Source organism: Leptodactylus fuscus, chromosome 1 (genome assembly GCF_031893055.1).
Source record: "Leptodactylus fuscus isolate aLepFus1 chromosome 1, aLepFus1.hap2, whole genome shotgun sequence".
Lineage (NCBI taxonomy): Eukaryota > Metazoa > Chordata > Amphibia > Anura > Leptodactylidae > Leptodactylus > Leptodactylus fuscus.
Genome location: NC_134265.1, coordinates 91494128 through 91520316, shown reverse-complemented (window position 1 = coordinate 91520316; position 26189 = coordinate 91494128). Strand labels below are relative to the sequence as shown.

The following is a 26189-nucleotide window of genomic DNA, read 5'->3' as shown; positions in this document are numbered from 1 at the left end:
ATACTCTCTTCCCCTACTTCTTGCTACTCCACACTATACAAGGAGCTATCGACACAAACCAATTGAGGCCAGATTTTTTTTTTTTTTATATAAGACAACTTCTTTTACTATAAGGAAAAGAACCTATTCTCTATGAAATAAAAATATATTTTACAAGATATAAGACGTCACCTTCTTTGCTCTTACGACTATTATTTTCAACAAGAGTGTACTTTGTTTTCATGAACTGAAATCTGCTGTTTGTAGACAGCGTCTGACCCCACACCATACATCATGCACAACTCCATCCTGCTCAGTGATTACTTCTGCTCCACAGTAACAAGGTTACACTTTAAAGGACAAGAAAAATAAGGCACAACAAAGCAGACAATATGACTCATTCAAGTGGTTTGATAGCAACTCCAGGCCAGCTGACCCTCTTTTATCAGAAGAAATGATTTATCACACTCTCACTTCAAACAACTCTACTGGAATGATCTTTAGAAATCACAACATGATTCTAGGATGCACTTAGTTCTAATTGCAATTAAATGGTGATCAGATGGTAGGGAGGCCATAAAAATCAACCCCTGTTGGGTTGAGACCTGCAAACGGACAAGAACAAACACCCCATATCCGAAATAGCCACTTATTAATGTAAAACACCATAGAAGTCAAGGTATCAAAGTATTGTAACCAAGGGTATATAAAAGAAAGCATATAAAAAAACCAAATCTTGAAGGAAAATGAAACAGTAAACATACAAACGGCAAAATTAAAAATATGCTATTATGAATACTAATTTAATATACAACACATTACAATGTAAGGCATTCAAGATATCTACCTTTATTTATGGCTGCTATATCAGTATGTACAATCCAGTCTCAAAATATACCAACTAATCCAAATGCATCAAAGATGACATATAGCCGTGTTTCCCAAACTGTGCTCCGGGGAGCACCAAGTGCTCCGCGAACAATCTACAGGTGCTCCGCAATATGGCGATAATAACGGTTAACAATAAAAAATAGATAAATGTGAAGGGTTTCAAAATTAAAATACTGTTTCACATGCACTCCTAATATTCTATCGGCGCGGCACTACGGTCTGTTTGGCGAATATATGAGGCCGGCGGATTAATGCTTCACGGTTGGACAACACTTCCAAACTGGTCTCAGACCGCCCTTTCTGGCTTAATATGCCGATCTCGTATATTCCCTGAACAAACTGTACCTACGGACGGAAGTGCTTTAGTCATCTTTCACGCTCGTATTGTGCGGTCACTCAATCCTTGCTGTGTCAGTTTAGTTTGCGCAGTATTTGCAGCTATTCACTACGTGTTATTTGAAAAACATTCCTAATTTGGTTGTTCTGCAATGGATCGCTGGTTGAAGACTGGATCCTTCACACAGACCCTCCAGTAGGAGCAGCGGCCTAAACATCCAAGAGATACGTTCAAATATTATGTTAAAATATGGATGTTGTGATTATCCAGAACCAGATTTGGGGATACGACTTTTCAATTGCAGTGTTGAAAAGATTACTGATGCTGAAATAATTCAACAGGCTGAAGAGTTTGTGGAAGAGTTAGGGAGGGTTCACATCTGCGCCGATTTCCGCTTTAGCCAATCTGGCAGGTTTCCGTCTTCTGCCCCAAGAAACTGGACAGGGGACGGAAAATCCAACAGTCAGTTTTCAAACCCATTCAAGTGAATGGGTTTGAAAAGTGAGCACCCGTGAGCGTTTTGTACCTGTCCGCGGCAAAACCATTTTTTTTTAACTGGTCACAAAGTCGAACATGTAGGACTTTGTGTCCGGTTAAAAAAAAAAAACGGATTCGCCGCGGACAGGTACAAAATGCACATGGGAACTCACTTTTCAAACCCATTCACTTGAATGGGTCTGAAAACTGACTGTTGGATTTTCCGTACCCTGTCCAGTTTCTCGGGGAAGAAGACGGAAACCCGCCGGATTGGTTAAAGCGCGCATGGGCGCAGATGTGAACCGCCCTTAGTGACGACAAATGCGCCAGAAGCGTTCAACGAATGAAAATGTAATATCTACCGTGTTTCCCCGATAGTAAGACACCCCCGATAGTAAGACGTAGCGGGGGTTTCAGGGAGGTCGGCTAATGTAATACGTACCCCAAAAGTAAGACATAGTGGGGCTTTCGGGGTAAAAAGAATGTAAGACACTGTCTTACTTTCGGGGTGTCTTACTACTGTATCGGGGAAACACGGGGCTCCGCTGTACTGTGAGAGCCGGGGGAATGACGCATGCGCAGTCGGCTCTAACAGGCTCTCGCAGCCAGAGCTGACTGCGCATGCGTCATCCATGAGACGGGGACACAGACGGGGCGGACGCAGCTCAGGAAGAAGGCGGCGCTGGCTATGGCATAAGGTAGGAGACGAATAGCCTTTTTTTAAGGCTATTCCGAAAGTGGTCAGAGGAAAGAACTTCTTTTAATGACAGGGGTTGATGGATTGAAGTGGCGGCACGCGAGGAGTTAAGCGCCGGCCGCTTCCATACATTGCAATGGGAGCGCGCTATTCAAATAGTATTTGCGCATCTCTAACTTCAATTGTCAAATTGAAGTTAGAGATGCGCAAATACTATTTGAATAGCACGCTCCCATTGCAATGTATGGAAGCGGCACACAGACTTTGCCGGCGGCCGCCGCTTAACTCCTCGCGTGCCGCCGCTTCAATCCATATGATTGATGATGATGATGGGGGAGGGTTCCCAATATAAGACATACCCCGAAAGTAAGACATAGTGGGACTTTTGGGGGTAAAAAGAATGTAAGACACTATCTTACTTTCGGGGAAACACGGTAATATCAATTCATTACAAATCCCCCCATCATTAATATCCCGTATTATCTTTGGCACCTATGTAGGTTTTAGGTAAAATATGTTAAATGCTCCCTATAGAATTTCTGTACTTAATAGTGCTCCTCCACGCTGACTTATAGTATAAATGCCTGATTTTAACACATCAGGGTATGGTGCAACGTGTTGAAACAGTCTATTTGATATCTGTTTGATAGGTAAAATTGTCACCAGATAATATAACACAACTGGTAACTAGAAATGAGCGAGTAGTGTTCGATCAAGTAGGTGTTCGATCGAATACTACGGTATTCGATATACTCGTACTCGATCGAACACTACTAGCTGTTCGAAGTTTAAGGTTTGATGCAGAACCAGACATGTCAGCAACGACCTCTGCACATGGACCATATACACACTATGATGTCCTTATTTTAAAGAATTCTCAATAAAAACGAAGTTTTATTCAACTATCATACTGGAATCCTGAGTGCCGGATTTTCTTCCTTTCTATGTCCTATTCCTACCCTGGTTTCCCTCTGCCCCTCTAATAGTTAATATTAGCCTTGCCTGTGTGATTGACAGCCTATCATTCTACCAGGTCTAGGACAGGTTCTTCCTTCCTACTTATTGTTTACTTACATTCACATTGGGGCTTGCTATTGTTTTGTGCGTGCTGGCATTTCTCTTGCTGTTTATTATTTGTATTCTTATTCTTGACTTCTGGCTTACCTTTTGACTTTTCTCTTGGATTTTGATTCTGTACTGTGTTGCTCGATTGTTACCAGACCCATAGCTAACTGACCTCCCTTTGCTGTTGTTTGTCTTGTCTGTGTTGTCACATATATAGGAAGGACTTGTTGACTAGTTCTTGCCTATTGCTTAGGATAGGACTGGCAAGCAGGACTGGAGAGCAGGGGAAGGGGAGGTTTTCAGCTGTGCCCCTCCCCCCAAGGTTCACCAGCAGCTACTGGGGAATTGCTGCTCTAGCAATTCCCTTACAAGTAGCTTTCTTTCATCATGTTTTGTACTTTTCTAACGGAAGAAAATATCATGAATGCAGGACTTTTTCTTATGTTACATGGTAAACAAACATGACGGAAGACTGTCCATCATGTTGTTTACGTTAGAGTCAATGAGAATGGATGCTAGATGGAGAGGGCTCTGTCTGTCTCCGTCACTCTACTACTATTAATATCCATTGCTCTCATCTTATGACAAATGAGAGCAACAGGCATTCATAGGAGTAGTCAGTTCCCTAAGTGAGTTTTCATCTAATGAATAGAAATGTTCCCATAAAAAGAGGCCAAAGAAATAGCTTTAAAATGTTGAGGAATGTTTTGACTCAAGTTGGGTGCCAATAAAGTCTTCATTTTCCACTTATCAGAGTACTGGATCTTTGTATTTGTGAGAAATGGGAACACAAATTATATTACTGAACTTTTCATCCAGCAGTTATTAAATATTACAGGCATAATGCTAGAAAGCCTCTTCAAATACATTGCATTAGTTCATGTATGGCACTATTTATAAGCTACCTATTCATCTATAAGCCATAAAAAAGAAGTACAGGTTGCTGGCAGTAAGTTTGGTTGGTCTTTTAATACATAGCAGCTACACACAACTACATAAGATGCCCATACATAGTAAACCTAACACAGTATCCAAAACAAGGGCATATTTATGAAATACTAGCCATCTAATGCCACCTACAGCCACTAGAGAGTAAAGTAAAACTTTCAAGCTTACGCTAGGTTCACACCTGTGTTCGGCACTCCATTCTGTGGTTTCCGTCTTCTGCATGCAAGAAGACGGAAACCACAGACGGGGTCCAGCCGTGAGCGGCGGTGAGCGTTTTATGCTCTCCTCCGCAAAACAGTTTTTTAAAATCTGGACACAGTGTACTGCATGTCCGACTCTGTGTCCGGATTAAAAAACCCGGTTTCATGGCGGGAAGCATAAAACGCTCACGGCCGCTCACGGCCGGACAGCTTTCTCGCCCATTCAAATGAATGGGTGAGAAAGAGTCCTGCAGGTTTCCATCTCCTGCTCTGTTTTGTGCAGGAAACGGAAACCTGCAGAATGGAGACCGGGCGCAGATGGGAACGAGCCCTTACTGATGTGCCACCAACCAACCAGTCCATTTAAAGACTGGGGGACTGAAAAAGATAGGAAAGTACGAGTTATCTACATCAGTTCTAAAGAGTTTCAGTGCCAGTGCACATACACATTCAAATAAGAGACATAGTATTCCATTCTCGTGATTGGTGCGGATGCCAGAGCTGAAACTGCCAGATATGATATTTTGTACCTATCCTGTGGATGGGTTATAGACTATGATTCTGGAAAAATGTATTTAAGCAGTTCTTTTATGAACACCCATACCCCATATCAGTAGGTTTTTGCTAAGCAAACACAATGGCCTCCCGCCAGTATCTATACATCATAATTATACTGGGTACTGAATGTGTTATACTTACCCATTGCACACATGAGAGGTATGAGGTGAGGAAAGTGAACCTTAGATTGTTAAGCCACATAACTACTTAAATCATTGCTGAAATCGTAGATGAACTAGTAATATAAATGCCATGAAACTGAAATTTGCAGGTTTCCTTTAGAATTCTATACCTCGCCATTACATTGCGTGCTGATCTTCTGCCTTGAATATCCTACATTTTGCACTGTCCATGGTACTGACATTGTAATAGACTGTCCATAACTATGCATGATTTTTGGTTAATAAACACACAAAACTAAATGTGTTGTGAAGATTACTAAGATTTATTTACTCCGAATCTTTTAGAAATCCAGATCATCTCTCAGTTAAAGATTTTTGTGGATAGTCACCATATTGATACAGAGAGGCAAAAGGAAAGCAATGTCAAAATAAATTCAACAAATGGAAATTTGCAGATGTCCTTGAAAATGCTATAAGGGCCCCTTCACACGGCGTAAGCGCGCCGGACATTTAGACACGTTTACACGTGTCTGAGCGTGGCACTTCAAAACAGAGCCCATTGATTTCAATGGGAAGCACGCGTATATCGGCAGATACATGCGTTTCCCATTTAAATCAATGGGCTCTGTTTTGAAGCGCCATGCTCAGACACATGTACACATGTCTAAATGAGCGGCACGCTTACACCGTGTGAAGGGGCCCTAATTCATCATTATTTTTTGCACTGCACTACTTCCTTGAATTTCACACATTTGGCACTGTCCATGGTGCTGAAATTGTAACATTGTTCCTTCCCCTGAACAACTATGTTGAACAATCTTTGTTTTCAGATCATTTGAGAGCGGGCTGTCCATGTTCGGCGACCATCAAACTTAACTGAACTTGAATTGTTTTGTAGAAAGAAATGGTCCAAAATACCTTCATCCAGGATCCAGGAACTGATTAAAAGCTACAGGAAGCAACTAGAGGCTGTTATCTTTGCAAAAGGAGGATCTACTAAATATTAATGTCACTTTTCTGTTGAGGTGCCCATACTTTTGCACCGGTCAAATTTTGGTTTAATGCATATTGCACATTTTCTGTTAGTACAATAAACCTCATTTCAATCCTGAAATATTACTGTGTCCATCAGTTATTAGATATATCAAACTGAAATGGCTGCTGCAAATACCAAAATATTTAGAACTAAAAATTATTAAGATTAATAGGGGTGCCCAAACTTTTTCATAGGACTGTAAATAATATATATTTACTAAAGATAGTACGCCAAAAATATAATGCAATACATAGTAGCAAATTAGTTTATTAAAAGGCTTGACTTAATAAGACAAAACTTTCTATAATGAAAGTGGTCCTTGAAACATTCTCGTGAGGTTGGTGGCCAGTCAGATATTTCCCATGTAAAAGGCAACCATGCAACAGTGGTGATGCTATAAGACATCCTCATACTCATACAGTGAAACCACTATAAAAGATCACCTCCTTGAGAAGACCAACTCCAAATCACATTTTCTGAGACGGATTTTCCATTTTCCATATTAGCCATCTTCTTTGAGAAGACCACCTATTTAGAAAACCACTTTTCCATTCAATTTTGGGTAGTTTCCTCAAAGAAGTTTCACGGTTTATGAAAAATATGAATGGAACCCAAAAAGGAGTTTTTATAAATTCCATGTATTTCAGAGATTATTTTTATTTTATTGTGACCCAGATTTTCCAGACAGGTGATATGGAAGTATAATAATGTATAACTGCATTTGTTGTCTCCCAGCTATCTCAGAGAAAAAAAACAAAAAACGTTGCAGATTATTTTCAGAAGTGGATAAATCAGGGACTTGTAATATTATTATTTTACGGGAAGTAATCTTTAAGATTCTCAAGGTGTCTTACAAACAAACCCAAAGACATTTCAGTGTTGATATCTCACATCTTACACCATCTGATATTGCAACATATGATGCCGTGAATATGGATTAATTAAGGAACACTGATACTAATCTGCTTTTAATCCAATCTGCTCAGAAGAAAGTAAATAATATATAATGTAATGATTAAACCATTGCAGCCCTGTAGACAAATGTTAATATATTTAAGATTCTGAAATACTTCTCTGGCTTTCTCACAGGGATTCCAGGCATTTTTCAGACATGTTTAGCAGACTCTAATCTCTTTAAAACAAACATCACAAAGTAATTGTTCTTCACATTTTGCAGATATTTATTTGTGTTTCTTTGCAGAGTAATAAAAGTCAATGAAGAGCATCTACATATTACTTTTCTAGGCGCTGGATTTATCTGCACAGATGGATGGAATATTTATGGTGGCTGTTTCCAGCTAATCAGAGTGTGAAGCTGCTAAACTACTGGCAAGGGCCCTACATCAAAATAAAAAGATGCTTTAAGGTTCACTGTATTGCACAAGATTCTACCATTTAGAGTTTTGTGCAGGACCAGATGGATGGGAGAGGATCAAATGAACCCTGAAGACCAGAGCTGAACCCAAGAAAATAAATCACATCTTTACAGGAAGTTGGTTGAGCAGCTGTATCGGGAACTTGGCTTATGATGGCACTATACAAAATCAGATTTTTAATTGAGATAAAATCTGCAAACTGGGCTATTGTAGGAGCTTTGGCGATATGTTTAGAGTTACTTAAAAAGGACCTTTCACCACTAACCAGTTCCTTGCCTCCTTTAATAGATGCCACTCCACTTAGTCCGGGCCAGCTGGAATTTTTCCTTTAGCCCATTAGCAAGCATTCAGTGCTGTTAATTTTGGTGCCAATATACTAATTAGGCTTTCTACTGTCAAAGCCGTGGTCTCAGGTTGAGCAGACAAGGGGGTGTAATTCAAAGCTATCTGACACTGGACAGTAACACAGAACTCAGAATCACACCCCTTGTCTGCTTCTTCCTGAGACACCCACTTGACCGTAGAGAGCCCAACTTACATATCAGGTACCAAAACTAACAGCACTGATTGCTCAGGAACAGTGGGGGAAGAGAAAAAAAACTCCAACTCTGCCAGAATCATTAGAATGGCCTCTATTAAACAACACTACAAGAGCTTCAGTTGGTGGAAGTGGTAAACATCCTCTTTGAGGAACTTTTAATATGTTTTTATATATTTCACAATATAATTGGCAATAAGATGTAGAGATGTTTAGGAAATTGCTAAAGACAGTGTCCTGGTGGAGCTGGTTTCAATTCCTTTAACCCTGACTACTTTAAATATTATTGAACATTTTTAACTCAGTTGATCCATTCATAATGGTAACTCCTTGATATGGTATTAAATGAATACACAATGTAGGTGCCCCCCCCCCCCCCCAAAAAAAAGGAAAATTTAAAACTTAGCTTTTATTAGCTTATATAAACGTATAAGGGCAGTGAAGAGGCCCCTGCCGTATCTAAAATGTATGGTGAATAGTGTCACTGTGGACACTATCAAATCAGGGGTTATGGGTTATGCCCCAAAATGTCTAACACGGCGAACTGTCTATGTTTGTATCCCAGGGATTAGGTTTATAACTCCCTGAGTAATAATATGAAACTAATAAATGAAACTATTAGATACAATATAGCTGTATATACGGGTATATCAGAAACAGATACAGAGTCTGTTTTGTTGCTAATAACGCACACAGACACTAATCGGGTGTGTGGTTGACACATGAAAGGACAAACAGCTTTATTGTATCTAATAGTTTCATACATTCAGCCTGGGGGGGCGGAAGCTCCAATTATGGTGTGTTTATCTATTATTACTCAGGGGGTTATAAACCTAATCCCTGGGATACAAACATAGACCGTTCGCCGTCTTAGAAATATTGGGGCATAACCCATAACCCCTGATTTGATAGTGTCCATACATTTTAGATACGGTAGGGGCCGCTTCACTGCCTTTTATATAAGCTAATGAAAGCTAAGTTTTAAATTTTCCTTTTTTTTGGGGGGGGGGGGGGGGACCTACATCGTGTATTCATTTGTTTCATGGTAGTACTAGATCCAGTGATAGCTTGATATGGTATTACTTAAACTTCACTTTCTCTTTACAGAAAAGCTTCTTATTTAAAATTTCCCAAGAGGGTAGCAAGGATTGGACCTACCAAGTTCAGTTCTTTGGAAGTCCCTTGAAGATTATCCTTCTCATCTAAAGCTTTGATGTATATTTAAGACAATAAATAATTTGATCAAAAGAAACCCAACAATCATGTCATTGTATGTATATACTAAATAATATTGGTACACATTTACTAATCTTGCTTAACACCGTCCAAACTTAAACTATACAGTTTGAAACTGCAGCAGATTTATCAAAATGTTTAATGCGATTGTTAAATTTAGCATCAAATTAGACTGTGTGGTCTAACTTTACACTGCTTATTAATTTGCTTATATTGCAAAAAGAGTGCAAAAATGTTGGCCCGCCCTGTTGCAACTTAGGCCTACTTTCTGATTAACCACACATCTTTGTGTGAAATTTTTTTTTTTTTTTTTTTTTATAAAAGTCATAAATGTGTCTAAAACATTGATAATTCTGGTAGATTTTGCTAAGTAAATCTCCACCATTGTGTTTAGTGTTTAAGTTCTTGCTAGTGACAATTCTGGACTACTATGTGAACATTTTCTTACTAAAGGCCATGTTGTCAGACCAAGAGTAGGGCTTAGTCATACAACTGCGAAAATGGCTGAGTGACGGATGCAACGCTTGTGACGCTGCCATTTTGACAGGACATTTGGATCCAATGTGTATATACATTCATTAGGTTTTTTAAGCTTGTTTTTCATGGTCGTTAAAAAAAAAAATGACACACTATTATTTTTTATATATATAGGGCTCACAATCTACATTTTTCCCTATCAGTATGTCTTTGGAGTATGGGAGGAAATCCATGCACAACACAGCGAGAACATACAAACTCCTTGCAGATATTGTCCTTGGCAGGATTCATACCCAGGACTTCAGTGCAGCAAGGCTGCAGTGCTAACCACTGAGCCACCGTGTTGTCCCCTCAACGTGCACTATCTTTGTCCATGAAAATGGACATAGTGGCATGTGACTAGACCCATTGTAAATCATATGTCCTATAATGGCCATGTGACGGCCGTTTTTGAAATACTTAGGCCTTATATACTTGCATGTATACCCACATGTATAAGGTGTAAGTGTGGCACTTTTTGTTTATTTGGAACCCCCAAAGACACCAATTTGACACCAACAATCTGGAAACTTCTATGTGTGTTGTCCTTTATATGCTACCTACTCTCATAGCTACCCTGTTTCCCCGAAAATAAGACATCCCCCAAAAGTAAGGCATGGGGTGAGGTTTTGTTAAATTGCCTAATATAAGGCACCCCCTGAAAATAAGACATCCCCAAAAACACTGCAGCTGGCAGAACACTGTGCACGATGTTCCGTGTGCACAGGTATGCCGGCTGCTGCCTCTGCTGTGATACCACTGTTCCTGCTGCTGTAAGATGAGCTGGGAAAGCATCGTATGCTGCGGGGAGTCCGCTCTCCCAGCTCATCCCACAGCAGCCGGAACAGTGGTATCACAGCAGAGGAGGCAGCCAGCTTTCCTGTGCACACGGAGCACAGCGTTCAGCCGCTGCAATGCCCACTAAGTGAGGCTCTCCGGCACAACTGCCGGAAGCCTCGCTAATCTCTGCTAAGCCCCGCCAACCACTTCCACCACCGTGACCAACAGCAGCACCAGCGCTGCTATGAAGATGGGGTAACTAGCATACCTCCCCACCACCACCTCTTGCACCACCTACAACCGGCAGTCATGCCGGAACTCCGTTAAGGAAGCGCCGGCATGACTGCCGATTGTCCCCCGCTCCATAAGACATCCCCCGAAAATAAGACAGGTCATATATTTTGGAAGAGAATTTAAAATAAGACACTGTCTTATTTTCGGGGAAACAGGGTATTGTCATAGTTAGGAAGGTAAAATAAAGAGTATTATGAGAAAACAAGAGAGAACTATAACAATGGCATGATGCTGCTGTTGGGACATTATTATTGGCCGGTTCAATGCTATATCTTCCAGGCTGCTTGATACTACAAGGTCTTATTCTAACTATCAGTTAATAAAACTTTTGGCATATCACAATGACATATCAGAAGTTTTGGTCAGTTGGGGTCTGGGTTTTGAGATTTTCACCAATCAAATTTTCTAACATGTCTTTATAATATGTTGAACGTTTCATGAAGTTATAGGAATGCTTTAGATATTATATCTGGTGCGGGTCCTTAGGGGGTTATGCTCTACCCCTTTGGAGCTTACACTAGGTATAATACACAATACTTTTTGCTCAGAGTTTTTTGAAAACTAGTACACAGAAGCATTAGAAAAGGGAGAGTGAGGACAACCAAGGAGTAGACACATTAAGAACCCACAATACCATACTTATTGCAATGTCTCCATTATAATTCTTTGCAAATAAGGCTTTGGCATAATAAAACAACAGGAGAGACGCGCTTAGAGTCATTCACATGCATCTGGCACTGCTCTAATGTCTAAACTACAGTATTTGTATACACCAAATTTTGAGTAATGTCTGTTTATTTAAGCAAAAGAAGAAACACGGGCACAAGCAGTTTGTGCAGAGGTAAGCAGGTGCATGCAGAACAGTATGTCTTCCCTCTGTCAGCATTACACCATCATTAGCTAGTGTCTGCTCAGCAGGGTGTGTCATTATGTCTCCCAGGGCTGGTGTAATTATACATTGACATAATTAACCCAGCAAGCCCATTAGGCAGCCCGGCGAAAAATTCATCTATAATTATTTGTTGTGTGCATGCTAATGAGTCCATCTGTACCGCCATTGTACTACACGAACAAATTAATTTACAAGTCTGGATTTTTTAATAAGTTCAGGAGAAATAGCTGCTTTTGTTCAGAAGTATGCCGGGAACATACAGAGTGGACAGGTATGGGCACAGGAGAGCTCTGGTGTATGAGACGAGTAATAGACACCTAATGACCAATAACTAGTACTCAAAGGTATATGACACAAGGTACTAAGGGTTATATAGTCATCCCTCGGTAGCTAATATATTTTCGGAAACTTACACTGTTCATGCAGAATAGCATTGATATATATTAGTAATACTTCTATATCTACATCGATGACAACTTTACCAACAAAATATTCTGAAAGTGAAGAAAAAGGAAAAACAAGCAGATAGATAATACAGATAAAGTACCGTATATACTCGAATATAAGCCAAATTTTTCAGCACAGTTTTTGTGCTAAAAAAGCCCCCCTCGGCATATACTCGAGTTAGCAAAAAAAAAAAAAAAAAAAAAAAAAGTCAATGTATAGAATCTCCCATAAAATTGTGGAAAAAAAAAGAAACTTAAAAAAAAAAATAATTTAAAGTTCTAAATCACTCCTTTCACTAGAATACATATAAAAGTAGAAAATGACTGTGAAACATATTATACACATTAGGTATCCTTGTGTCTGACAGTGCCCGGTCTACTGAATATAGGGTATCTGCAGTGCTCCTGTTCCAACGGAAAGGGGTTAATAGGAGCACTGCAGATACCCTATATTCAGCCAGGCTGAATTCCAAGTGGGAAAAAAAAAAACAGTCCTCAAGCTCAAGGAAGGGGCAGACAGACAACCAAAACACCCCCTCCCCTTTCCTAGCACCTAGCAACTACTGCACCCAAAAACTCCGACCATTTTAATTTTTGAAATTCTGCAGTAGCTGCTGCATTTCCCCCCTAGGCTTATACATAAGTCAATAAGTTTTCCCAGTTTTTTGTGGTAAAATTAGGGCCCTCGGCTTATATTCGGGTCGGCTTATACTCGAGTATATATGGTATGTCTTACATGGAAAAGTCACACAAATCCACCGCTAGCTGTAAATCACTTTCCATGTTTATATAAAATAACAAAAAATTTGATAGTCTTCAGTAGTTGATACCTTTTTAAAGGCTAACTAATGATGACAGATTACAACATTTTGGAACTCTAGGCTCCTTTCTCAAGTAAATTTAAAAGACATTTCTATATTATTTAATAGGCTCTGCAACACTGACTCTTGAACAGTTTTCTTTAGTCTCCATCATTCCAGTGCAATCAATGTTGTTAGTTATGGTGCCTTATATGCTATTTAGGCTCTATATTGTCAGTAGGGCGGTGTCACGCAGGAGCAGACAAGGGGTGTGACTCTGAGCTCTGACACTGGCTGTCTCTGATTGGAGCTCTGAATCCCACCCACTTCCTGACACCACCCTTCTGACATTATAGAACTTAAATAGCACATCAAGCATCAAAACTACCTGTGCTTGTTGCTCAGGAGCAGTAAAGGATAAAAGAGAAAATATCAACTGCGCTGAAATCAGAGGACCAGCCCTTATTAACAGATGCTAAGAACATGATTGGTGGACGTGGTGAGAGGTCCTCTTTAAGTAATTTAGATGTTTTAACAGTGAATTGCCAACTGATTGGTTGAATTTACAAGCCAATCACACATGCCCAGATAGTCCAATCTAATTCAATACTAACTATCTTATATTTGACATATGATTGCATTGTATATATAATATACTTACTCAAAGAACACATACTTATTGTAAAGATGATGGTCCCGGTGTTGGACCCTGACCAATTTCTAGTGAATGATCTATCCTAAGGATAGGTCATTCATTTTGCATCTTACGTGTTACCTCTCCTATTGAATGGTCATTCATTTTGGGTCTTGGATAACCCCTCTAACAAGTACTTTTGCTTGTCCACATAACAGATACAGTAAGATGCTGCCACAAGTAAGTAAATACAAAAGGCCATTAAAACCCACCTTCCTCACCACAAAGCATGGTGGTGGCAGCATCCTGTTGAATAGATGTTTTTCACAGAAGACCCAAAAGGCTTTAGAAGTAGAGAGTAAAATGAATGCAGCATCTGATAGGAACCCTAGAGGAAACCTACTGCAGTCTGCAAAGACACAGCCGCTTAGATGGAGATTTATTATCAAACAGGAGAACTTATACATCAACTTCAGATATCAAGACAAAGGTGCACAAGCCAAGACATCAATCCAAATGGAAATTTCTGGATGAATTTGAAAGTATGTGTTTACTTGTTGTCCCCATGCAAAGAAGAATAAGAACAATTGCAGTGTTGTAGATATAGTTCCAAGGCTGTATTTGCTGACAAAGGAGCCAATACAAAATACAGACTTGACAGGGTTAATTATTAGACATTTAATTATTTTGTTTTTAATCACAGATACATTTGTTTAATCTACAACATTATGGTTAGTTTATTTCTATTGAATAACATCACATAACATGGAATGAATATGACTCAGAATTATCACATAAAAGACCTATTTCATACAGGGATAATATGGTGCATTTCTGCCTGTTATGGACACAAGTCTCTACCCATCTAGTGGTCCAATGATCCAAACTAGCAATATCATAGATCCCTATCATGCTGTCATCTTGGTTAAGGTAAAGTAGAAAAAAAATCTAAATGACCATTTTAATGATAGGCTCACGATAGACAAGCTTATAAGTGGATTAATGTAATTTTGAATAAATAACAAATACTCCAGATGAAGTTAATATATAGAGTGGCTCATCCTAATAATAAGAATAAACAACATAAGTTCTGGCGTCATCATTCTGTCTGGATACACACTAGAAGTAATGACAATAGCTTCGTAACCAAGTTTACTTTACTTACAGAGATATTGGCATTTTTCCACTCTGTTGCTGCAACCCATTTTGTTAAAGTGTCAGTCCTCTGAAACCAATGACCAACTTTCACAAAATATTCTCTTAATAAACTTAATAAACAGTATGATCAAAATGATAATGTTCCTGTAAATAAAGAACTCTTAATGAATATACTTTCTTTCACTATCCAGTGATATGTGATTTCTTTTTTTTAATATAATTCCTAATGAATTATTTCCAGTGTGACTTATATAACAAGTAAATTCAGGAGTGACATGAAGCTCATGGGCCCCAGTGCAAAATCTGTAATGGGGCCACCACGTACCATGTGCTATCTATAATACTTCTTATGTTGTTGAGAAATCTTTGGCCCCCATCAGGCTACAGGATGTGGTAGCAATTGCTATCTCTCTGCACTCCCTATAGCTACACTCTGCAGTAAACTAGTCATACATACCATACCATCCTCCTGATTCATTGGCTAATTTTAAAGGGAGTCTGTCAGCAGTAAACTGGTTATACAACTAGTCACAGTACCTTGTAGAGCTGATTCTAGAGTTTCCAAATATACCTCTGTTATTCAGCATTGCAACTCCATTTTCTTAAAAATCACTGTTTTATTCATATACAAATTAGGCGAAATGAAGGAATGTCTCATATCCTCCCTGGGCTTTCCTCTCCATTATCCACGATCTGCTGTCCTTCTCCCTTTTTCATTAATTGTTAGACATATTTGTACTCATCATCTACATAGCTCCTGCATGGCTCCATGTGAAGCTGACTACTGCTCTTCTAGGTGTAGACTGATGTCTTCAGGCATGCATAGTACTATCAGTGATGAAGACGAGAATGAGGGGGGGGGGGGCTGTCAATTTGCGAATAGAGGTTGTAGCTGGGCAATAGGCAGGGAAGGTAATCTGCAGTGGGTAACAAAGTCTGATGAGAATAAGGAATGACCCTAAAGCACATTTAACCTAATTTGCATATTAATAAAACGGTAGAATTTATGAACATGGGGCTGCAATGCTGGATACGAAAAAACATATTTGGAAAGTGTATAAACAGCACTACAAGGCACTGGGATTAGTTTTTACATTTACTGCAGACAGACTCCTTTTAAAGGCAGTCTACTACCAGTAAAAGTATTTCTTAACCAGTTCTTTGCTGCTGTAGAGGCAGTTAGCGACACAGTGAACATACCTTTTTTGCTTTAACCCCTTCCCGACATCCACCGTAATAGTACGGTGCTGCCGAGAAGTACTTACCGCAAACCACCGTAGTACTACCACAGAAACTGTGTGCGCACCCTGCCTTGCGGGTGTCAGCCAAGTGTTACAGCTGACAATGTCCTGCAACACCTGCGGTCGGAACTGGGTCCGATCGCGGGTGTTAACCCCCAAGATGCCACGGCCAAACATGACCACAGCATCTCAGGGGTTTCTTTACGTCCTGGGGTCCCAATCTGCCACTCACAATGCTTTTGGGGGTTTGGGTGTTCCTAATGGGCAGCTCAGGGTCTGATAAGTGAGCCCGGGTCTGCCCTCCATCTGTCCCTCCACAAACCAACTTGGTTGATCCTGTCAAGAATGGACGCTGTCAGAATATGCAATTACATTTTAACACAAAAAAGGTATGATCAATTCACTACTAAAGATCTCTCCGACAGGAGGCAACAATTTTAGGAGAGATTTTGGTGGTGGTAAACTCTCTTTTTCCAATAATGTTTGTAGCTACCGAAGCCTTTCTTTCTTTTTTTATTTATTTATTTATTTTTTATAAATGTAGATTGTGAGCCCCACATAGAGCTCACAATGTACATTTTTTCCCTATCAGTATGTCTCTGAAATACGGGATGGAAATCCATGCAAACACGGGGAGAACATACAAACTCCTTGCAGATGATTTTTTGCCCTTGGCGGGATTTGAACACCAGGGCTCCAGTTTTGCAAGGCTGCAGTGCTAACCACTGAGCCACCGTGTGGCCCACGGAAGCCTTTCTTTCTGTTGTATGAATGATGCGGTCACATCACACCTTCTAGGAGCATACTTAGCATACTTCACATCCTTATGGATATGGTCAACACTCTGGAAAATGGAGGCTTCACGCTTGGAATATGTATTGCACGTGCAAATGGATTTTTCCAAATGAAGAAGGTAATGGTGAATCAGCGCTCTGTATTATATTGAGTTGTGAATAAGAATAAAGAATAAATGGGTAGAAAAATGACATTATGATAATAATTCCCACAGTCAGCAACAGAGAACAATTCAAAGTTATAAGAAAATTCCTGCTTGCACTAGCAACCGGGCTCCTGTGATTTGTCAAGGCTTAACTGTGAATATCTTATGTTGCTTAATCTATTCCTCGTAAGTTCAGAAAAGGTTACTTTTTTGTGACTTGAGGGACAACAAATGAAGCTTAGCAGATTTTATGGCCTGAGGAAGACATCAGCCCGATGTTGAAATAAGTTGCTGCTGTTATTATAATAAAGTACACCTTCAAGTTTATTCAAGTGATATTAAACTGCATTTCACCATCAGGTTTCACCCAATGTTTTTTTTTCTATTGTGACACCATTGATTATGACTTAATCATACTTTTCACCTTCAATGCATTATCCATGCATTAAAGAGTTTATCTAGTATCTAATCTTGATGGCCTATCCTTAAAGGGGTTGTCCCATCTCAAGGATCCTATCTATGCTGGTAGCTTATGTATATTGAAGATTTTTCCTAAATATATTGCTTTAGAAATTCTGCTTTGTTTGCTACTATGTGACCTTATAACTCCTATTGTTTACAAAGACCTATAGGACACGTGGCGTCACTTAGTGCCAGAAGGACAATAGTTCAGCTAATTGCAGTTTGCTGAAAAAGCCAAGTCTGTTATTTCTCTATGTAAACACACTGTGACATCCATATATCCGTATGTCTTGTGCACATTATTCAAGTACTATTTTTAGTATGATCCTTGTGCTTTGACATCAATGTTGTCATGTCAATTGTTCCTGTACGGTGACTTTAAGGATTTTTCCAGGATGTTAACATTGATAGCCTGTCAGTAGGTCAGATAAGTCTGGGTCTGACTTTTGGGACTCCTCTGATCAGATGTTTAAGGGGGCTGTGCCTGCTTACAGGATGGGGAATCAAGAATCAGAACCCCAGAGCTGCCGTATATACTTGAGTATAAGCCGACCCGAATATAAGCCGAGGCCCCTAATTTTACCACAAAAAACTGGGAAAACTTATTGACTCGAGTATAAGCCGAGGGGGGGAAATGCAGCAGCTACAGGAAAATTTCAAAAATTAAAATGGTCGGAGTTTTTGGGTGCAGTAGTTGCTGGGTGCTGGGAAAGGGGAGGGGGTGTTTTGGTTGTCTGTCTGCCCCTTCCCTGAGCTTGAGGACTGTTTTTTCTTCCCCCACTTGGAATTCAGTCTGGCCGAATATAGGGTGTCTGCAGTGCTCCTATTAACCCCTCCCGACAGAACAGGAGGACTGCAGATCCCCTATATTCAGTAGACCAGGCACTTTCAGACACATGGATACCTAATGAGTATAATGTGTTTCACAGTAAATTTCTACTTTTATATGTATTCTAGGGAAAGGAGGGATTTAGAACTTTTATTTATTATTAATTTTTTTTTAAATCTTTTTTTTTTTTTTTTTTTGCACTATTTTATGGGAGACTCTATACATTAATATTGTGGCTGGTCATAGACCACCCCCTACTAAAAAAAAAAATAATAATAATTATTTTACTTTTTTGCTTACTCAAGTATAAGCCGAGGGGGGCTTTTTCAGCACAAAACCAGGACTGAAAAATTCGGCTTATACTCGAGTATATACAGTAAGTTTGAAACCTATCCTAATGACATTGCCATCAGTTTCTGATCCCAGGAACCCTTTAGCCATGTTCATTCTTCTTAGGGCTAGTTCACATATAGTTTTATGGTCTGGATTTTGACGCAGAACCCACGTCAAAATCCAGGTTAAAAAAAACGCTTCCCATTGAATTCAATGGGAGCCGGTCATTTCCTCCATTTCCTTCCTTTCGGAAGAAGGAAGCGACCTGCCCTATTTTGATATGGATTCCGAGGCGGAAACTGCCGTGGCGTCCTCATCAGACAATCCCTCCGGACTTGGCCCATTCATTTCGGCCTAATCTGGAGTGGAAAGCCGCGGCAGGCACATTTTTGTCCAGATTCTGGTGCGCCTTCCTGTATCAAAATCCAGACCAAAAAACTACAGGTGAACTAGCCCTTATACAGTCCCATCAGTTTGTACATTATCCCTATTCATATTCCCTTTCTATACATTATTATATATAACTTCACTTTGTGTATTATTTGTGAACTATAACTTTGCAGTGTGAATCCTTCTAATGTATCTTTCTTATATTATCTCTGAATCATCTAGTATTCTTCTGATGTATATGTATATGCCTAAATACTGCAACAGGGTGACAATTTATCAAATTATGTTGCTGATTCCATCACTCAGAGGTTTCATATGCATTACATCATGCCATGTACTTAGTGAATTAGGTCTGGAAACAAGAGGCTTATGAATGGCAGGCTTACCAGAATTCCAGATATGTAGCCATTGCAACAAAATATTAATCTATACAGTTTTTCAGCAAAATAACATAACAAGTAGATACAACCCATGGTTTTTAATGCTGATCTGCAAATAAAAAAATATACTTTTCATAGTGTCCCTTAAAGCACAGTAAGCCTGGCTGGATAAAATATATTAAATATCATTAGAGTTATTAGTATACCTGTACAATACTAACATAATGAATGATACTACTGTATACCAAAGAGTAGCAGAATACCATGTAACTGTATCTGTGTTTATTAAGAACCCAGCTAAACGTGACATTTCAGCAGTAGATGCAGTTGGGTATACTAAAACCATGAATGCTAAATTATGAGACCTAGTCCTAATTAGCTTGATTAGCTTGCAATTATCTGTGGGGCACTTAGTCCTATACCCTTCACTGTCAGCACAACTTTCATTTAAAACTGAATACATTACTTTTCTAAAGTGTATCCCGTATCAAAGAAATGCAGTTTTTTTTTTCAGCGCAACCACTAATTGTTATGACTTATTTTTTTTATTAGTGGCCTTTCCAGAACTTTGACATGTAAGAAAAGCTTTTACTAAAAGATATAATAAAATAAAAAAGACAAAAACTCATCCCCTAGTTTACATCGCTAAGCAACCCACTGAACTAAAAGGGTATTGTAAGTACATCAATTATACAGGCACGAAAATTATGTTTCACAATACTGGTGACTGTGTGCACCGATATACAAGAGTTACACACAGCGCATCAGAAGAAGCGGCATAACATAATGAGGAATAAAGCGGAAAGATATCTTTATATATAGGTGGAATTTTAAGCTCAAAGGGCTTGTCCAAGTTATAAAAACCAATATTGCACTGGACAATTGCAGCAATGATGTAAAATAACAAAATAACCTTTACTTACTGATCCTCCAAGCTGCTGCTTCCAACTATGAACTCCAGTGCATCCAGAATTTGTAAAGTTGCAAGTGTACATATATCTCTATTGTAGCCAATCATTGGTCTCAACGATATGCTAAACATTCTTCTAAATCCTCCTGTGAATGGAATGGTGGCCCTTCACTTTTATGGAACTCCTAAGGAGGTGATCTCCAGCCATTCCACAGCGAACAAGAAGAATTCAAATAAACTTGTGAACCCCCCATCTCCTGAGTGTTGGGGCTCCCAGTGGTCATATTTCAAATGATCAAGACATCTAACCCTATCCCGAAGAACAGGGATAACACAGAGGGAAAACCCATTTAATAAGAGAGTACCAAGATGTAATAATCATAACAATTCTTCAGTGGTATATTGGTACTATTACAATAAAATATAAATTCCATTTAAAATGCATTGCCTTACGTTATGTCTGACATCCCCCAGACTGCCAATATGCTACCATCAGTTTGATATCCCTGGGGGATTATTTCCTGTGCACCCTATGCTGTTCTAATGGTGTAACTTTTCCATGCACCCAATGAGAGCTGGAGTGTAATAGCTATTTTTACTATGGTTCAGATAGGACAGAATAATGCTGCAGACCCTTATGCTACTCCAAAACAGTCTAAAAAAATCACAGGCGGACATTGATAAATATCTTAAGAAGCGCTCTCTGCTCCACTCTACACATGAACCAAAACAAACACTAGCTATTCCAGAACCTACATAATTCTCTGAGCATGATGGTTGAGGGGAATTCTTCTACTCCACCTCCACAATAACAGTCTCTTCCAAGGGGCTCCAGAAAATACTGAATAGGGTTTACAATCAAACATGAAGGAACTATCTGATATAAAGCTGGAAGCCTCTTCTGGCCCATGACAAAGCTGCATGTTAATCGCACCTAAACTCACTGCACTCCTACCTGGAAGACCAGGATAACAGTGGTGGAAGAAATAATCTCTATATATATGAGGGGTGCCTGAGATCTTCCCCCTGTCAAAAATTACACCTACGACAAAGAATATCCTGGAATCTGTTCTGAGGATGAAGCACCTTCTGATGTTCACCTTAAGAGAGCTCACAGGGATCTTCGCCTCAAACCTAAGGAAGGCAAAATCACTAGGGCATTATTTGTAAGTTCCTGTCCTTTCTGGTCAAAGAAGTGGTGCTTTGTAAGGCCCAAATTGCACTGGGTATCACCTATGAAGGACACAGAATTAAGTTCTTCCAGGATGTCTCCCCAGTGACTGTAGCCAAATGACAATAATTGAAGATCCTTGCACACTGCTTGAGAATGCTAAAGACACCGTACAAGTGGCTATTTCCCTTTGGCATCTCCTACAACTTCAAAGGCCATCAGAACAACATTTGCCATCCTCATGACATGCCCTCCTTTGGAATTAGACCTTTCCATGCTGTATGCCCTCCTTTGGAATTAGATCCATCCACCATTCCCTCATGGCTCACACTCACAGATGCCACCTCTCTTCCTGATATGGAGGAAATTTGAAGGAAGCCCAAGACTAAATTGTCAAAATAAGAAAACACATACAAAATTGGACTGGGACATCATTCACATTGCCTTAAGTATTACCCGGCCATTGTTTCCTGCATTCTCTTATGGTCTTGTTAGTGATGTTAGCTCTTACAATGTTATTTCTTTATTGAACGATTTGACTGCCCTGTAGTCCCGTAGCTGGGATTGGACTATATTTGCATTGCATGTAGTTTACCTTGTGTACCTAGTACAGTGCATACTGTTTATCCCTCCGTCTGCTCCCTCTAACACCCTCACCACCACTTACGCACTGTGGATCAGTGCATTGTCTCACCCTCATTTCCCCATTCATACTTTTGTTTAGGTTACACTTGTTGTGTTACTTGTACTTTTGATTTATTGCAGATTACTATCTATGTCTTGTATTAAGATAATGTCAAGGATCTAAATTGCTCCCCACCAAGCATACTCCACACCTTCAAAAAGATTCATTTGTTGATCCTCCTCCTATAAGAAATGCATTTCTTGGAAGGTAAAATGCTTAACCTGCACGAGTCTCCTTATGTAACTTGGTTTCAGTCCTGACTCGTGACTAAGAAAAATTGAGTCAGTAGGGCTCTGAAGTCTGACGTCCACTTTTCTCTCACGTGATTGGCGCCAATACATAGCCAACACTCTTGTCACCAAAGCCCGTAAGGGGCCTATCAAAATTACTGGAGCCGGGCAACGAGGGGAAAAAAAAGTGGGAGAGCTGCAACACTCGCCAAGGGCCTAGGGGAGGAAGATTCGGGGCAGCAAGGAGGTCTCCATGAGAAAGCCAAACACCCCCGGAACGAAAGTGCATAGCCCTCTGCATTCCTGCTTCACTCCAGCGTTTGAACGTACCAGGGGAGAGCCCAGCCAGAAAGGCAGGGTTGCCCAGGATAGGGAACAAAGGACACGGGGAAGGGGATAGGCGGTCCTTCTGAAGGAGCACCCTGCCCATCTTAAGGGTGGGCCCAATAGTGGGATGAGAGCTCAGAGGAGGGAGACAAACAGAGTCCAACCAGGGGAGAAGATGGAGGGGAAGACTCGAAAAGGAGCCCCCCAGGGAGATCCACTGCTTGAAGGGGGAATGGCGGCACCAGTCTAGCACCCGCTGCAGTAGGGAGGCCTCATAGTAGCGGCGGGGATCAGGGAGACCCAGGCCACCCCACTGTTTTGGAAGCATCAGGGTGGAACGAGCCAACCTAGCCCGTTTGCCCTGCCTGACAAAATGTACAAGATCACTGTACAGTAATTTGAAAAAACTAGAAGGGATATGGATCAGCAGGGTCTGAAGCAAGTACAGCAATCTAGGCATGACATTCATTTTATATATGGCTTTTGGGGTCATTTTTCTAGTCCTCCAAGAAACCAGAACAGAAACCTGATGCAGATGTGAACTTAGCCAATACTGTGCAATGCATTCAAAATGTATACCATGCAGGAGTATCATATGGAACTGTATGGCTCTACAGTGGCATACGATACATCAGAACTTTTCATTAGAGTTATATGATGTGAAATATGTATACATATCTTCAAAATAACCAGTAAAGACAAAAAAAATTATGATGGAAGGTGACTGAATTTATATGGCTAGAGCGCTGTCATAGGGATACAACAGAAATGTAAGATGGGAAATTAGTTGATTTCGTTTCTAAAAAAAAAAAAGAAAAAAGTTGTTTAAACTACTGATTGTTGTCAAGATGAAAAATTTTGCTAAATTGACAAAGGGCATTTCCTATTTTTTGCATTAAAATTCAATAAAACATTTAACAGAATAAAAATCCCTGCACAATATAATATGCATTTCTTCTCCCAGCCACAAGCTGATGCTGTTGTACACAGTGTGACATTTATACAGCATGGAAACCTTTGCAAAATACTAAATTTCAATTATAAATCCCTGTGTTTTCTCATGACTCTTACTAATCCAATGGATAACTATTTCATTCTGAGTAGACAAAATGTTATTCTCAAAATATATCTGGAAATCTAAAATAGAGATCCATAAAAGACCGAGCAAAACAAGAAAGATGAACAAAGAAAATGTCCATATGTTATAATACACCTTTCTATGAACTTTACCTGGATCTGACAACCATGTAAATGGGTTTCCTGAAATAATTAAAGAACTAACAAGTATCTAGGACGGGGGTAAATAAAAAAAAGAAATGGGTAAATAATGAAAAGAAATGATACTCACCTATTCTCAGTGCTCCAATAGTGTGTTCCCGGTTGCCTCTGGTTCTTGGACTGCTCGGGCCTAAGTTGACCATTGTGGCCAATAATTGACCTCAGCAGTCCCATGTTGGGTAGTGATGATGTCACTGCTGATACATCATCGGTACTCATGTTAGGCTTCTGTGTTGCCTAACTCTAGTTATAATAAACCAGAAGAGGTTTGGGTGTTGTATCCAAAAGTAATATAAAAGTCCAAAACTAAGGTTTTGGTGTTTTTGGTTTTTTTAAAAATAGGCAGATTCCATTAGAGGAATAGTCTTTACTGTTAATAGTCACAGGTTATTCTTCATTTTGCTTTTCTGTTGACATTATGATACTGCTCCTGTCACTTACAGCCCTACTGTCACCCATGTTTTCACCTACACCTGGACAGGTCACTTCTTCTCACAAGATCAGTGTACTCATCTACTGCTTCACTGAACATTCGCTTCAGATTTATTCTGTCAATATCCCTGGAATTTCAAAGGCATATACAAGCTGAATAAACTGGGTATAAAGGACAAACCTTATTGCATCATAATTTTGCACAAACCACCAATAATCCCATTCTCCTCCTCGTACATAATGTTCTGTATATAGAATCTAATCATTTAGATCTCTTCTATGTGAACACATAAGCAGTATTCCATTGCTCCCAGTATCTATGCACAATGTGTCCAGTAGCTAAATAAGGGTTAAATGTGAAGTGTACACAAACTGTCCAGACCCCCCCATACTAAGTAATGAATAAGTGATAATGATATAAATCTCTATTTTGATGGTTTATAAGAAATACATTTTATAAAATGACACTGGAATCACATGTAAGAGTTATACCTAATGACAGGACATGTGCAGTATCTAGCGTAAAACCATGTGCACACTGTACGTAAGATGCTCTAGAAGCAATCATAGTGATTTATTAAGTTGCTTATTGGGTAAGTAAATCATCATTAATTCTATACCATCTGTATTTCTATATAGCAGTTATAAAAATTCTTTTGTTAGGATTCTGAATACTGCTGTGGCCCTTTTAAGACCACTGGGTCCACAAGGAGAAATGCCCCTTTAAGACTTCATTCAATGTTCCTGGTCTAGGTCTTTATAATCCTGTCCATCTCCTTACTCTGGGCTGGCTATTAGGTTTATCCTTAGTTTTGGCTTCTGTTCCTGCTTCCTGTTTTTTTTCTTACTGACTACTGGCTTGGGACTTTTGGCTTGTTTCCTGGACCTCCCACTTGGATTGTGATTCTGCTACCTTGCTACCATTCGGCTTCCAACCTCTGGCTACGTTCCCTGGATTCATCTCTGTCTCTTGTTATTGTACCTTGCCTGCCCGCTCCATTGCTAACCTGCTTGTTGACTATTCTCTCCGGTGAGTCGTGTGTAGGTCTGGTGTCTGAATTCTACTAACAGTGTGCCAATTTGCAGTACATTTCTCTGTGGTGTCAGTTCCAGCCAAAGGATTCTGCAAAGTCCAACTCCACCACTACAAGCTCTGGTGCTCTGGTGGTGGTGCATTTTGGTTACGGTTATTATCACTGAGAGCTGTCTGGCCTAGTCCTGCTATCTCACTAGTCTGTTACCTGCACTGCATCTAAACCATAACAGCGTTGGCATAATTTCTTTGTAAGGTGTGTACCTTTTTGGACAATAAACCTGTAAGGCTGGTCTCTAATGCCAGTGCTGCTGTAGACAGACAAAACTCTTTGACAATGACAACACGATTGAGCAGGGAATACCTGCATAATAATGTGAACATTGGCGACTAAAGGCACAGCAGCGATCAAATCATATATGTCATTTTGCATTTTGTACTTGGTGGCAGTTTCAGAATGCATAATAAGGATATGTTGTTGTTTTTCAGGGGTTGGACAAGGCCCCTTGACTGGCCCACACAGAGCCATTAACCCTATTGAACATCTTTGGGATAAATTGTAACAGAG

General features: G+C 39.8%; 1 protein-coding gene across 2 annotated transcripts in view; it reads right to left on the bottom strand.

Annotated features, from left to right (window-relative positions):
• Positions 1-26189, bottom strand: part of CUX2 (cut like homeobox 2) — a 291553-nt gene that overhangs the window by 73356 nt on the left and 192008 nt on the right. The gene's annotated exons all lie outside the window — the stretch shown is intronic.